The following is a 10714-nucleotide window of genomic DNA, read 5'->3' as shown; positions in this document are numbered from 1 at the left end:
AACGAGTTAAAAGCAGAAAAGAGATCATGGTTTCTGGCACAAGAGAAAATCTAGTAGCAATTCTCCACAGGCAGCAAATAATTTGTTTGAGTGCATAATTAATAGATTTGTCAGAAAGTACTTAGATTGTGAAATATTGCACGTAGCCCTCTTTCCAGATGGATTAAGATGAATGGGTCCTCCAGCAGTGTATGAAACCTCATTGCTCAGCGGCTGGAGAATTGCTGCATCTAGAGTTGTTTGGGTCTCTGCCTCTCTGCGCTCTTCTCTTTTCCTGGCTGCAGGGGGAAAATGAATAGAATGCTTCTAATTCCAATACTGAATGGTGTCCTTTACCTAAAGGGCATCCAAGCAGACAAAATTAAATCAGGTGCTCAATGGGGAAACTTTACACTAAGCAGGAATTTAAAATAGGGAAATATATTAACAGGTTGAAAAATGGTTAAAATTAAGCCCATCTGTGGAGCAGAGGTGTGACTTTTCAGCAACAAGCCACAGAAGTATTTCATGTGCAATTGCCTGCACACTGAGAGGTGACATGCACCTTCTTTACCCTTGGAAATATTCGTGTAATTCATTCCTGAGGGACTCAGATATAAATTGGCTGGTTTAAGACAGTAGCTGAGAATACAGATTCTATGTCTCTTAAGAATATAGAAGGAAAATACCTACCAACATTTGTCAGCTGAAATTTTTTCCAAACGATGAGCCTTAATGAGTGGAGGGAGAGGACTATGATCTCTGGGTGGTGCCACCCCCTCCCCCTATTATTTTGCATGCCAAGAACAGTAAAAATAAGCATAAATGAGATTATTGCATTTTCTACATTTTCTTTTATGGTAAGAATTAGACTGTTTTAAGGAAAATTGGACGAAGTTTTAAATTTTTATTTTGTTTTATTTCAGTTTTGTGTTTTACTAAATGGAGAGGTGAGGTGGAGACAAAGCTCAGGAATTCTCCAAGGGCCTGGTGCTCTTAATTTCTCTTCATTTCCCTGAGCAAATATTTAGCAGAGCCAGGAGGTCAAATAGGGGACTAATATGACAGGTGAGGGAATTACAAGACAGTTGGTCATTGTACAAGGTAGTTTGGGGTTATTGTACAGGCTATTTTCCATGGGGCACATAGTGAATGGGACTGGTAAGCACTTAATGAATTGTTGATGTTGCCATTTTATCTTGCAGTTGAGAGCCTATCCCCAATAACTTCAGTTGGCTTATCCCTGATCAAGCCAAAGCAGTAGAGTCTAAGGAGGGCCAGTGCTTATCAAGTTTTTTTCATTCACTCAACATTTCTTGAGGGTCATTGTTCTTAAAAATGATATTCCAAAACCACCTGAACCCAAATCACTTGAGGTATTTGTCAAAGATGTAGATTTCTGTTTCCTATCACTAAATCATGAATCGGATTCTTTGAGTAGTAGGTCTGTGTGTGACACATCAAGACACACTCAAATGTTTCTAGTACTTTCATTCACATCCTTAAAGCTAAAATCTTTGGTTGTATGCCACATGGAATGTTTTACCTCTTCTGCCATTACTTCATTAGAACTTGAGCAGGGAAATCTTTGATAAAAGGAAATCAGGGAGATCCTGATTTGACTTTAGGATCTAGAAAGCCCTTTTAAATTACTTTGAGTTGGCGACTTTCATTTGTTTATTTACTCATTTATTCTTTTTTTATTTCCACACATATATATTGAGAACATGCTCTGTATCAGATATATCCTAAGTTCTAGGATATGAAGGAAATACAGCATAATGTTTCTTCTACCCTTTGCTTTAGAATCCATCAGGTTACGAGTTTGGTAAGGTTCAGAAAGCCCTCTCTGCCCTCAGATAGAACCAGGTTCCTGTCTCAAGACCCTGCTTTCTGTCCTACTTGATTTGGAAATTTCCCCAGATTCTGCTTTTGGAGTTTGTGTACCTCAGCTTTCCCTTAGATTTTTAATTATCTTTTGGTTTCTGTTTTTTTCTCCCCCTTTTGGTGGCTCTATAGTTTCACAGGTTGGAAAATGGGAATAGGTAGGGAGGAAGAAGACTTATATAATGTTATCAGAAAATTCAATAAATGAAATGAAAACATCATGAAAGAAAATTTGTTTTTGATCAGAGTTACCTCAATAACTTAGAAGAAGTTTAAAAAGTAAGTTGATATTAACATAAAAAATGGACACCTGTGGTCCTAACCAGCTTGGCTCAGTGGATAGAGCATTGGCCTGTGGACAGAAAGGTCCCAGGTTCAATTCCAGTCAAGGGCACAGGCCCGGGTGGTGAGCTCCATCCCCAGTCGGGGACCCTCAGGAGGCAACTAATCCACGATTTTCTCTCACCATAGATGTTTCTATCTCTCCCTTCCTCTCTGAAATCAATAATTTTTTTAATTCACACCTGTAATATTTTGAGAGCTGTTCAATGAAAGGAAAAATACAAGATTTTACTTCATGATAAATTAGAGTTTTTAAAGATAACCATTTTTTGTTTCATCCATGCTTTGTTAAAATCAGATAGAAATCTGGATTCATTCAAATAAATGTAACCATGATGCTAAAATCTTAAGTCTAGTCAAATAAATTACTGTGACACAAGGGTTTCTGATAGATGAAATGAAAATATTCTGAAAATAGGAGAAGTGTGGGCATTAGCTAACCTTTTTAAGTCACTTGGAGTGAAAAATTAAATGGCAAATGAATTCTAATTCTTATCTCTCTCAATATATCACAGCAAACTATATGGAAATATATTCCCCTGGTAAGCCAGAGGGAATGGCTTAATGATTTAAAACATCAGGTTTGCAATGATTAGAAACCATGGAATGGTCGGTCTGAATCTCAAAATACTTAGCTTAATCTTCCCTCCTTCTAAAGCATATCAATAGAATATTTAATTCAGGGTCTGTGTGTGTTTGTGTGTGTGTGTCTTATATAAATTAAGTGATAACCTTGAAAGATCAGAATCTAACGATTTTTAGAAAAGTTAAGCACTATTTTCTTCTAGGAAGAACTGATTCCATAATCTTCTTTTAGGATTTCTGCAAAGTACTAGAAAAAAGTGGGGAAATTCATTATTTATTTCTCCTCAATTCCAGGAAAGCAAGCTTACAGTTTTCTGTATAATGTTGCAGTATCCATTTTTAATTAACCCCAGGGAATCTTGAGAATGTGATCAGTCTGAAGGGTTTGCCTGCTGTCTGAGCCCATTGCACATGATAAAATTATTTCTTCTCAGTTAGGGAAAGAGATGCTGAGGGCGACAATTCCTTTTTAAAATATCAAGGTTTTGAAAGACGTTGAAAAAAAATCAATAATCACCCAGTAATATATTAAATGCCTGTGGAGCAAATGTAATTTTTGTATATAACTCATGTGAAAACAGTTTTTAAAATATAAGTATGTGTAAATTGTGTTAAATAAGCAGGGCTGTGTGCTAGAGAAACTGTGGATGCAGCTACACTTTCTACTGGTCAGAAATCGAATTTCTCCTTTGACATGTTGAGCTTGGTGATTTACTCAGTACAAAAAGGCCACCATTAAAAAAAATCAAGACTATATCAATTTATAAGCATAATATCATAAGTAATACTTGTAAAAGTACTCCCTATAACTCCAAACTAGTATCAGTCAAAACCTAGTAGAAGACACTGGATTTGCTTAGGAAAACATATACTCCAAGTAATCTTTACAAATATAGAGAAAAAAGAATGCACTCAATTTGACCACTTGCTATTTTGGGGGAAAACTATTATTCTTCAGGAACCTGAAATTCATTAAATAAAAAAAAAGACTATTTCAGTCCCACTGATTCTATGATAATAAAAATTAGCATCATGGCAGCTGTTGCAAGTAAAGGCAGTCCCCATAATGGGATTCAAAGGAATCCAAAATATGCTTTTGTTAACTTTTCAAAGAAATGATACCCTCTCTAGCCACATCACTTTTTGTGATGGCAACTTACTTTCAGAAGTGTCACATGGGGGCAGCCATCTTGTGTGTTGGAGTAATGGTCAATTTATATATTATTCTTTTATTAAATAGGATAGAGGTCTGGTGCATGGGTGGGGCCAGCTGGTTTGCCCTAAAATATATTATTATTAATATATTAAAATATAATAAAATCTTAAAAGGATAGGCCTTTTTAAATAAACTGAATTTTGTTTTAATAATAAAACATTCTCATTAAAGAAAAAAATTTTTAGTTGAAACTGCTTAGTGGATAGAACATTGGCCTGTGGACTGAAAGGTCCCAGGTTTGATTCTGGTCAAGGGAATGTACCTTGGTTGCAGGCACATCCCCAGTAGGAGGTGTGCTGGAGGCAGCTGATCAATGTTTCTGACTCTCTATCTCTCTCTCTTCCTCTCTGTACAAGCAAACAAACAAACACAAAATATATTAAAAAAGGAAATAAAAAAATTAAAAGATGTAGAAATAAATCCTATTTAATAAAAGAGCGATATGGAAATTAACCATCACTTAACAGCCAATCAGGAGCAAGTATGCAAATTAACCTAACCAAGAAGCCTGCAGCTACAGAGCAAGCAGCAGGCGTGGCTCCACTCAAGGCTACACAGTTTTAATTATAGTAAATAAATAAATCCCAGACACCAGGGACTATGCTTGGGTCACCAGGGCATGGCCAGCCTGCAAACCACCACAGGCCCCTTGCCCAAGCCACCCCACACCTCAAGGGAACCCCCATCCTGATCTGGGACACCCTTTAGGGCAAACCAGCTGGCCCCACCCATGCACCAGACCTCTATCCTATTTAATAAAAGAATAATATATAAATTGACCATTACTCCAACATACAAGATGGCTGCCCCCATGTGACACAAGATGACCACCACAAAATGGCCAGCAGGGCGGGGCAGTTGGGGGTGATCAATCCTGCAGGGGAGGGCAGTTAGAGGTGACCAAGCCGGCAGATGAGGGAAGTTGGGGGCAACTGGGCCTGCAGGGAAGGGAAGTTGGGGGGTACACAGGCCTGCAGGGGAGGGCAATTATGGGTGACCAGGTCTGCAGTGGAGGGAAGTTAGGGGTAAACTGGCTGGCAGTTGAGCAATTAGGTATCAATCAGGGTTAGAGATCAAACCTGCATGCCAAATATGTGCCCTTGAGCAAACTTGAGACCTTTCAGTGCGTGGGCCAGTGCTCTAACCACTGGGAACACTGGCCAGGGTGAAAGTGACCTCTTAAAAACCATTAAAATTTCAAGTAACCCGAAGAGGGTAGTGTGGATAAATATCCACAGATAATAACCAGAAGATATAATTAGCTCCAAACTGTCATTTTCCAACAGGTGGCTATTTCTACTGTGCATACCTCCAGTGGCAGTAATTATGCATCCTTTCTTAGCAGCCTGCTCCATCACTTAATTTTCTAATATTACTGTTACAAATATTTTCATATTTAATCTTAATTGCCCCAGGCTTTCATTTGAGCTATCCATATGTATCTGTGCATTCTCACCCACACATTTAATAATTAATGGCTATTTAGTATCTGTAAAAAACGTTTGCTCATAGACTTCCTTTCCCTAAAAAGGTATTGTGTTCAAATTTCTACACATAAAGAATAGAAAGCTTCCAGAAGTAAAACAGAAATGTAACCCAGAAATATATCAGAGAACCTCAAAGAGAAATAAATTATCTAGCTGCCCAGCTATAGGCCAAAGCTGGCCCATGATCAATAGTAGTTACAAAACATTAAGTCTTCTGCCTTCAGGGAGGCATCTAAAATCTCTACTAGCAATTAAATAGCCCAAAGCAACAATATGAACCAATTGATCAAAGTTACAGGGAGGCAAGGTTTGGCTTACTGCAAGAGAAACTTTCTAAAAGTTGAGCTATTCAAGCACATAATGAGGTGGAGAATTCCTAGCACTTTCAGTCCTTCTGCAGCACTTAGATTGTTCTTTCCAGCATGTTACAGAGGAGATTCTCACATCAGCGGACTTGAAACATTTTTTAGAATCATTTCTTCAGACAAAAACTTTTTATGAACACTGATTACATAAAACAGAGCTGCTCTAGTTTAAGTTTGTGCTATCCAAGTGGCTACCTTTTTATACCCTAAGTCATCTTTATAGCAACATAGAACACAGTTTAAAAATCCTTTGATACACAGAATTAAACCAGATAGTAACCTTTAAATCTTGTTCATGAGCTGAGACTCTGTAAAATTGTCTCTTTGTGTGTGTGTGTGTGTGTGTGTGTGTGTGTGCGCGCGCGCGCGCGTGCACTTTTATGTGTTTTGGAGTGAAGTGAGGGAATTGTTTGGTAGAAATTCCATATTTTAGAAGTCATAATATATACTGTTTGAGTCATAATCTGTATTACCTGGGATTTGTCTTTGTAGGTATTGACTCAAAATGACCACACCAATTGTATAAGCTTTATTTCTGCATGATAACCAAGCTTTACACAATTTCATGTTCACATTCTTTGTATCCTAACCCTGATAAGAGGAATTTAAAGATTTTGTTTTAGTGACCATTTGCTTTTAGCAAAAAATTCACATAGCACATAAATCAAAATATATAAATGGATGGAAAGTGACAAGTCATTCAATTTCCAACCTTGTCCTGATTTATCTTGTTCTCCCCTAAACTCATCAATCTTACTGGTTTCTTTTACGTATTCAGGAAACTGGTTAATTGTTTTATTTTGCTACAAGAATAAAAAATTCTCCACCTTTCAACTTTACAATTTTAAATGTCCAATTGTCGTTGGAACCAATATATTGTATTTATCATTTACAAACAATACCAACCGCTGTATACTTGATTTTCCGCTGGCAACAGGGAACTCAATATTCACAGAAATACAGATTCTGAGAAATTTTAATTGTTGGGGGAAAAAATGGGCAAACTTCCCCATCAAAGTGTCACAGGAAATTGGGTGATACAACAATGAAAAAGATTCTCAGGTTTAGAAATCTCTCTATATAATACCAAGGTGTAGGTCCCTCTCATTTCCTTTACAAGTATAATGTTCCAAAAATGCCTTTCTTCCAGGGAAAACTGATGTGGTGAATTTATGGGATTTAATTACACAATTCCACTTCAACTAGTCTAAATTCACTGTGCTTAGTCTAAAACCACCCTTGAGAGCTGGAATTGACTTCATTCATGCATACCATAGGTGCTTGTCTAGTACTTAGAAACACTTGACACCAGCATGCCTTCTTAGCCATCTCCTCATAAACAATCTAAACGACATATTTATTGTAAACTAGAGGCTTGATACACACAAAATTTGTGCATGTGGCCTGCATCCTATCCAATTTGGGACCCCTGCAGGATCAGGCCTAAACCTCCTAAACCGGCAGTTGGACATCCCTCTCACAATCCGGGACCACTGGTTCCTAACCACTCACCTGCCTGCCTGCCTGCCTGATTGCCCCTAATCGCTGCCTGCCTGCTTGGTCTCCCCTACCCGCCGCTGCCTGCCTGCCAGAATGCCCCTAACCCCTCTGCCTGCCTGATCACCCCTAACTGCTTGCTTGGGGGCAGGGCCAGCCCAGCGAGTTGCCATGGTAATTCTGGCTTAATGGTCATTATGGTCATTATGCTGTTATGTTCTCTGACCTTTTATTATATGGGACTAGAGGACTGGTCCGCTCAGCCCGGCCTGCCCCCCCTCACAGTCCAGGAGCGCTTAGAGGATATCCTACTAATGGCTTAGAGCAGGTGTAATCTGCAGTCTGGTCTTCCTCTGCCAGAGGCAATCAGAGGAAGGTGCTGTCCCCATCACACTGCTTGCTGCTGCCATTGCCAGCTCTTGGCCCTCACTTTTTAGCACTGACCCTTCCCACTGGTAGGTGGGGAGCAATCTGGGGCCAGGCCAGATGGGGGAGGGGCTGTGGGAGATTGAGGCACAGCAGGTCCTACACCGTCCAGGCTCTGCAGAGGCCTTGCCCCAGGACCGGGCCCATGCCACGCCTCTGTGGATGCCTCTGTGGAAGGGGTAGCACTGGGTCCGGGACCTCACAGACCAGCACCATGCCACCCTCTTTACTGTTCCACTAGCCCTCGGCCCTCACAAGCTTTGTCTGGAAGGATATCTAAAAGACATCTGATCTAATTAGTATTTTACCCTTTTATTAATATAGACTAGAGATTCCTTGTAGGAAGATTCCTGCAAGAATAGGGCTTCCTGTGGCCAATAGGGCTTCTCCTCTGTCTTGCTCCCTCCTGTCTCTGCTGCCTCCGCTCCTTTCTCTGCAGCTTCCACTCCGTTCTTAGTGCTTGGCTTCCTTCTATGCTGTCTTCAGATTTCACTCCATGCCATACCTGTATATGCCATCTTTAACTGCCATCTTTGTTGGGTTTATTTGCATACTCGCTCCTGATTGGCTGGTGGGCTTAGTGTAGGGATGGTTAATTTGCATGTTTCTCTTTTATTAGTGTAGGTGATATACTTCAGTAAATAAATATATGAACAGTAATCGACAAGTATCTTTAAGAATATAAGGTACACTGTTTTTAAATATATTACCTACGTGTTAAAGTAAAAAAGAAATTAAAATGTCCTTTAATTCAGAGCTCCACCTGGGCTGCTGTCAATGGCTGAGCAAGTAGACAGGTCCTCCATCCTGAGGGTCGCTCCTGCCAGTCTCCAGTAAGGCTGTGTTTTCCCCTGAATCTTCTTTAAGATGTCCACTGCACTGTGGCATGGGGTCACTGGTGGAGGGTGATGGGGAGGGACTCCCAACACTCTTGTCTTTGTTGTAAACTGTAATACTCACACTTGCAGCCATAGCACCTCCTGAGCATCCTAAAGCTCTCCCCAGTATCCCAGGGCTTTTATGACACAGTGCTTATACATTGGACATGTGTGGTGATCAGAAAGCCATGGGTCAATGCACATTCTATGAAAAATGTGCTTGCATGGCAGGATTCTGATAACATCCTTCACCTTAAAATTCTCAATGCACAATGCACAATATTGATTCCCTTTTCTCCATGCTTTATAGTATGAAGCAGAAGCTGACCAATAACTTTCTTGGTTTCTTTTCTATGGCTCTGACTTCTGAACTGTGTGCCAGTATAAAGGAAACTAACACTCTCAATCTCTCTCAATCTCTCTCTCTCTCTCTCTCTCTCTCTCTCTCTCTCTCTATATATATATATATATATATATATATATATATATATATATATGCCATGTTAATGAGATGATCATCATGGTGATGAAGGCAATGGCCATGAAGACCCCTGACTGGCCACTGGCCAATGATGAACTCCTAGACATGGCGGGTTCCAACCCCTTTGGTCATTTTGACTTGAATTTTTTTTGTACCACATCCAAAATTTATTTGCCTTTTGAGTAGGTATCCATAATGATCTATATTTCCTGTTCCTGCTTGTGTCATGGGCTTGGTGAGGTTCCTGTAGTGCTCCTCATTATAGGTCACCGTGGCTGGCTGAGGTGTTCCTCTGTGTCCCCACCAACACCTTGTGCTTGAAGGTGAGCCCCGAAGTGCAACCAGGGCGACCCAGGGCGCGGCTCCCCAGCCGCCCTTGGAGGACACCACAAAGTACTTGTGGAACATGCAACCCTCAGGGTCGTCCCTGGCGCGGGAAGCCCACCTGGCCCAGCACACCCTCCTTGGAGCTGTTGCTGAAGCGGCCACTCCCTGAGATGCTGCATCTGCTAGCCCCCATATTCAAGGCTCCCCCTGGCTGAGTACCAGATTTGGCTAACTATCCAGTAAGTCAGAATGCTGCCCAAAGATAAATGTCAGGCCCCAGGAAGAAGATTAAAGAAGGTATAGAGTGGTTAACTGCCTGCTGTTATCTGTTAACTTAGGAATGCATTCTTCTTTCTGGTGATCTATGTGACTACCCACCACATGGTTTTATTAACCCCCTGTGAGAAAGAGACCCCTCCTGGGAGGGGTTGGATTTCTTCCCTGCTTGCCACCACTGGCAGCAGGCAGCTGCTTTGCCCGTATGGGTAAGTTTCTCCTATTAAAACTCTTACGAATTCAAATGAGGCTACGTGCATGTTGTTTTTGCATGCATGTAGCAAAAACTCAAGCCTGAACAGCAATTTTAGAAGCTGCCTCATAGGAAAGGACCCCTATATGGGAGGACCCTGAGCAGCTTAGCTAAGGAAGTGGTCTATGGCTCCTCAACTCCACTGTAAGGGCAGCACCAGGGGACCAGTGGACACTACGAAATAAACAACAGGTCTTGGCTCTGGTAGGTACAGAGCATGCTGAGGAGCTTGCTACACTGACCTATGGTAATGTCCGAAAGTTTATGGCCTGTTCCTGCTATAGATGGCTATGGGGGCGGTTCTGTAAAGGGGAAGCCAGTTGCTCTGCATGCAGATTGTCCAGTTGCCCTGAGGGTCTGTCAAGTGTTCATCCTCACCCTACCTGAATATAAATTGGACATCTACATCCCAGCTCAGTTAGGTCAAATACCCACAACAGTAGGAGGGTTCTGTTGTTTGTGGCTTTGAGGAATGAAGCCCATGCTTAGGTAAAAGGTGAAATGGACACTGTGGAGTTCCCTGCAGGGAGAAGGGCCACATTGGTGAGACAGTATCATTTACTTGGGGGGCTTGCAGAAATTAGAGAGCCATAAAGAGTGGGCAGAATCCATCCAATTCATAGCCCTTTTTTATAATTTATCTTTATTATTGAAAGTATTACAGATATCCCCTTTTTCTCCCTATTGGTCCCCTCCAACCTAAGCTTTCACCCCA

General features: G+C 40.9%; 1 pseudogene across 1 annotated transcript; it reads right to left on the bottom strand.

The window, feature by feature from the left end:
• Positions 1–8558: 8558 nt before the first annotated feature.
• Positions 8559–9663, bottom strand: LOC311629629 (E3 ubiquitin-protein ligase RNF149-like; annotated as a pseudogene). The gene is made up of 2 exons: positions 9138–9663; positions 8559–9055 (listed from the first exon to the last, which is right to left on the bottom strand). The product of its transcript is annotated as an E3 ubiquitin-protein ligase RNF149-like (transcript).
• Between the last annotated feature and the right edge of the window lie 1051 nt (positions 9664–10714).

This window comes from Pipistrellus hanaki (genome assembly GCF_964339955.1).
Source record: "Pipistrellus hanaki genome assembly, chromosome: 11".
NCBI classification, from domain to species: domain Eukaryota; kingdom Metazoa; phylum Chordata; class Mammalia; order Chiroptera; family Vespertilionidae; genus Pipistrellus; species Pipistrellus hanaki.
Note: the sequence above shows the minus strand (reverse complement) of the source record. Positions and strands in the feature narration are given on the sequence as shown.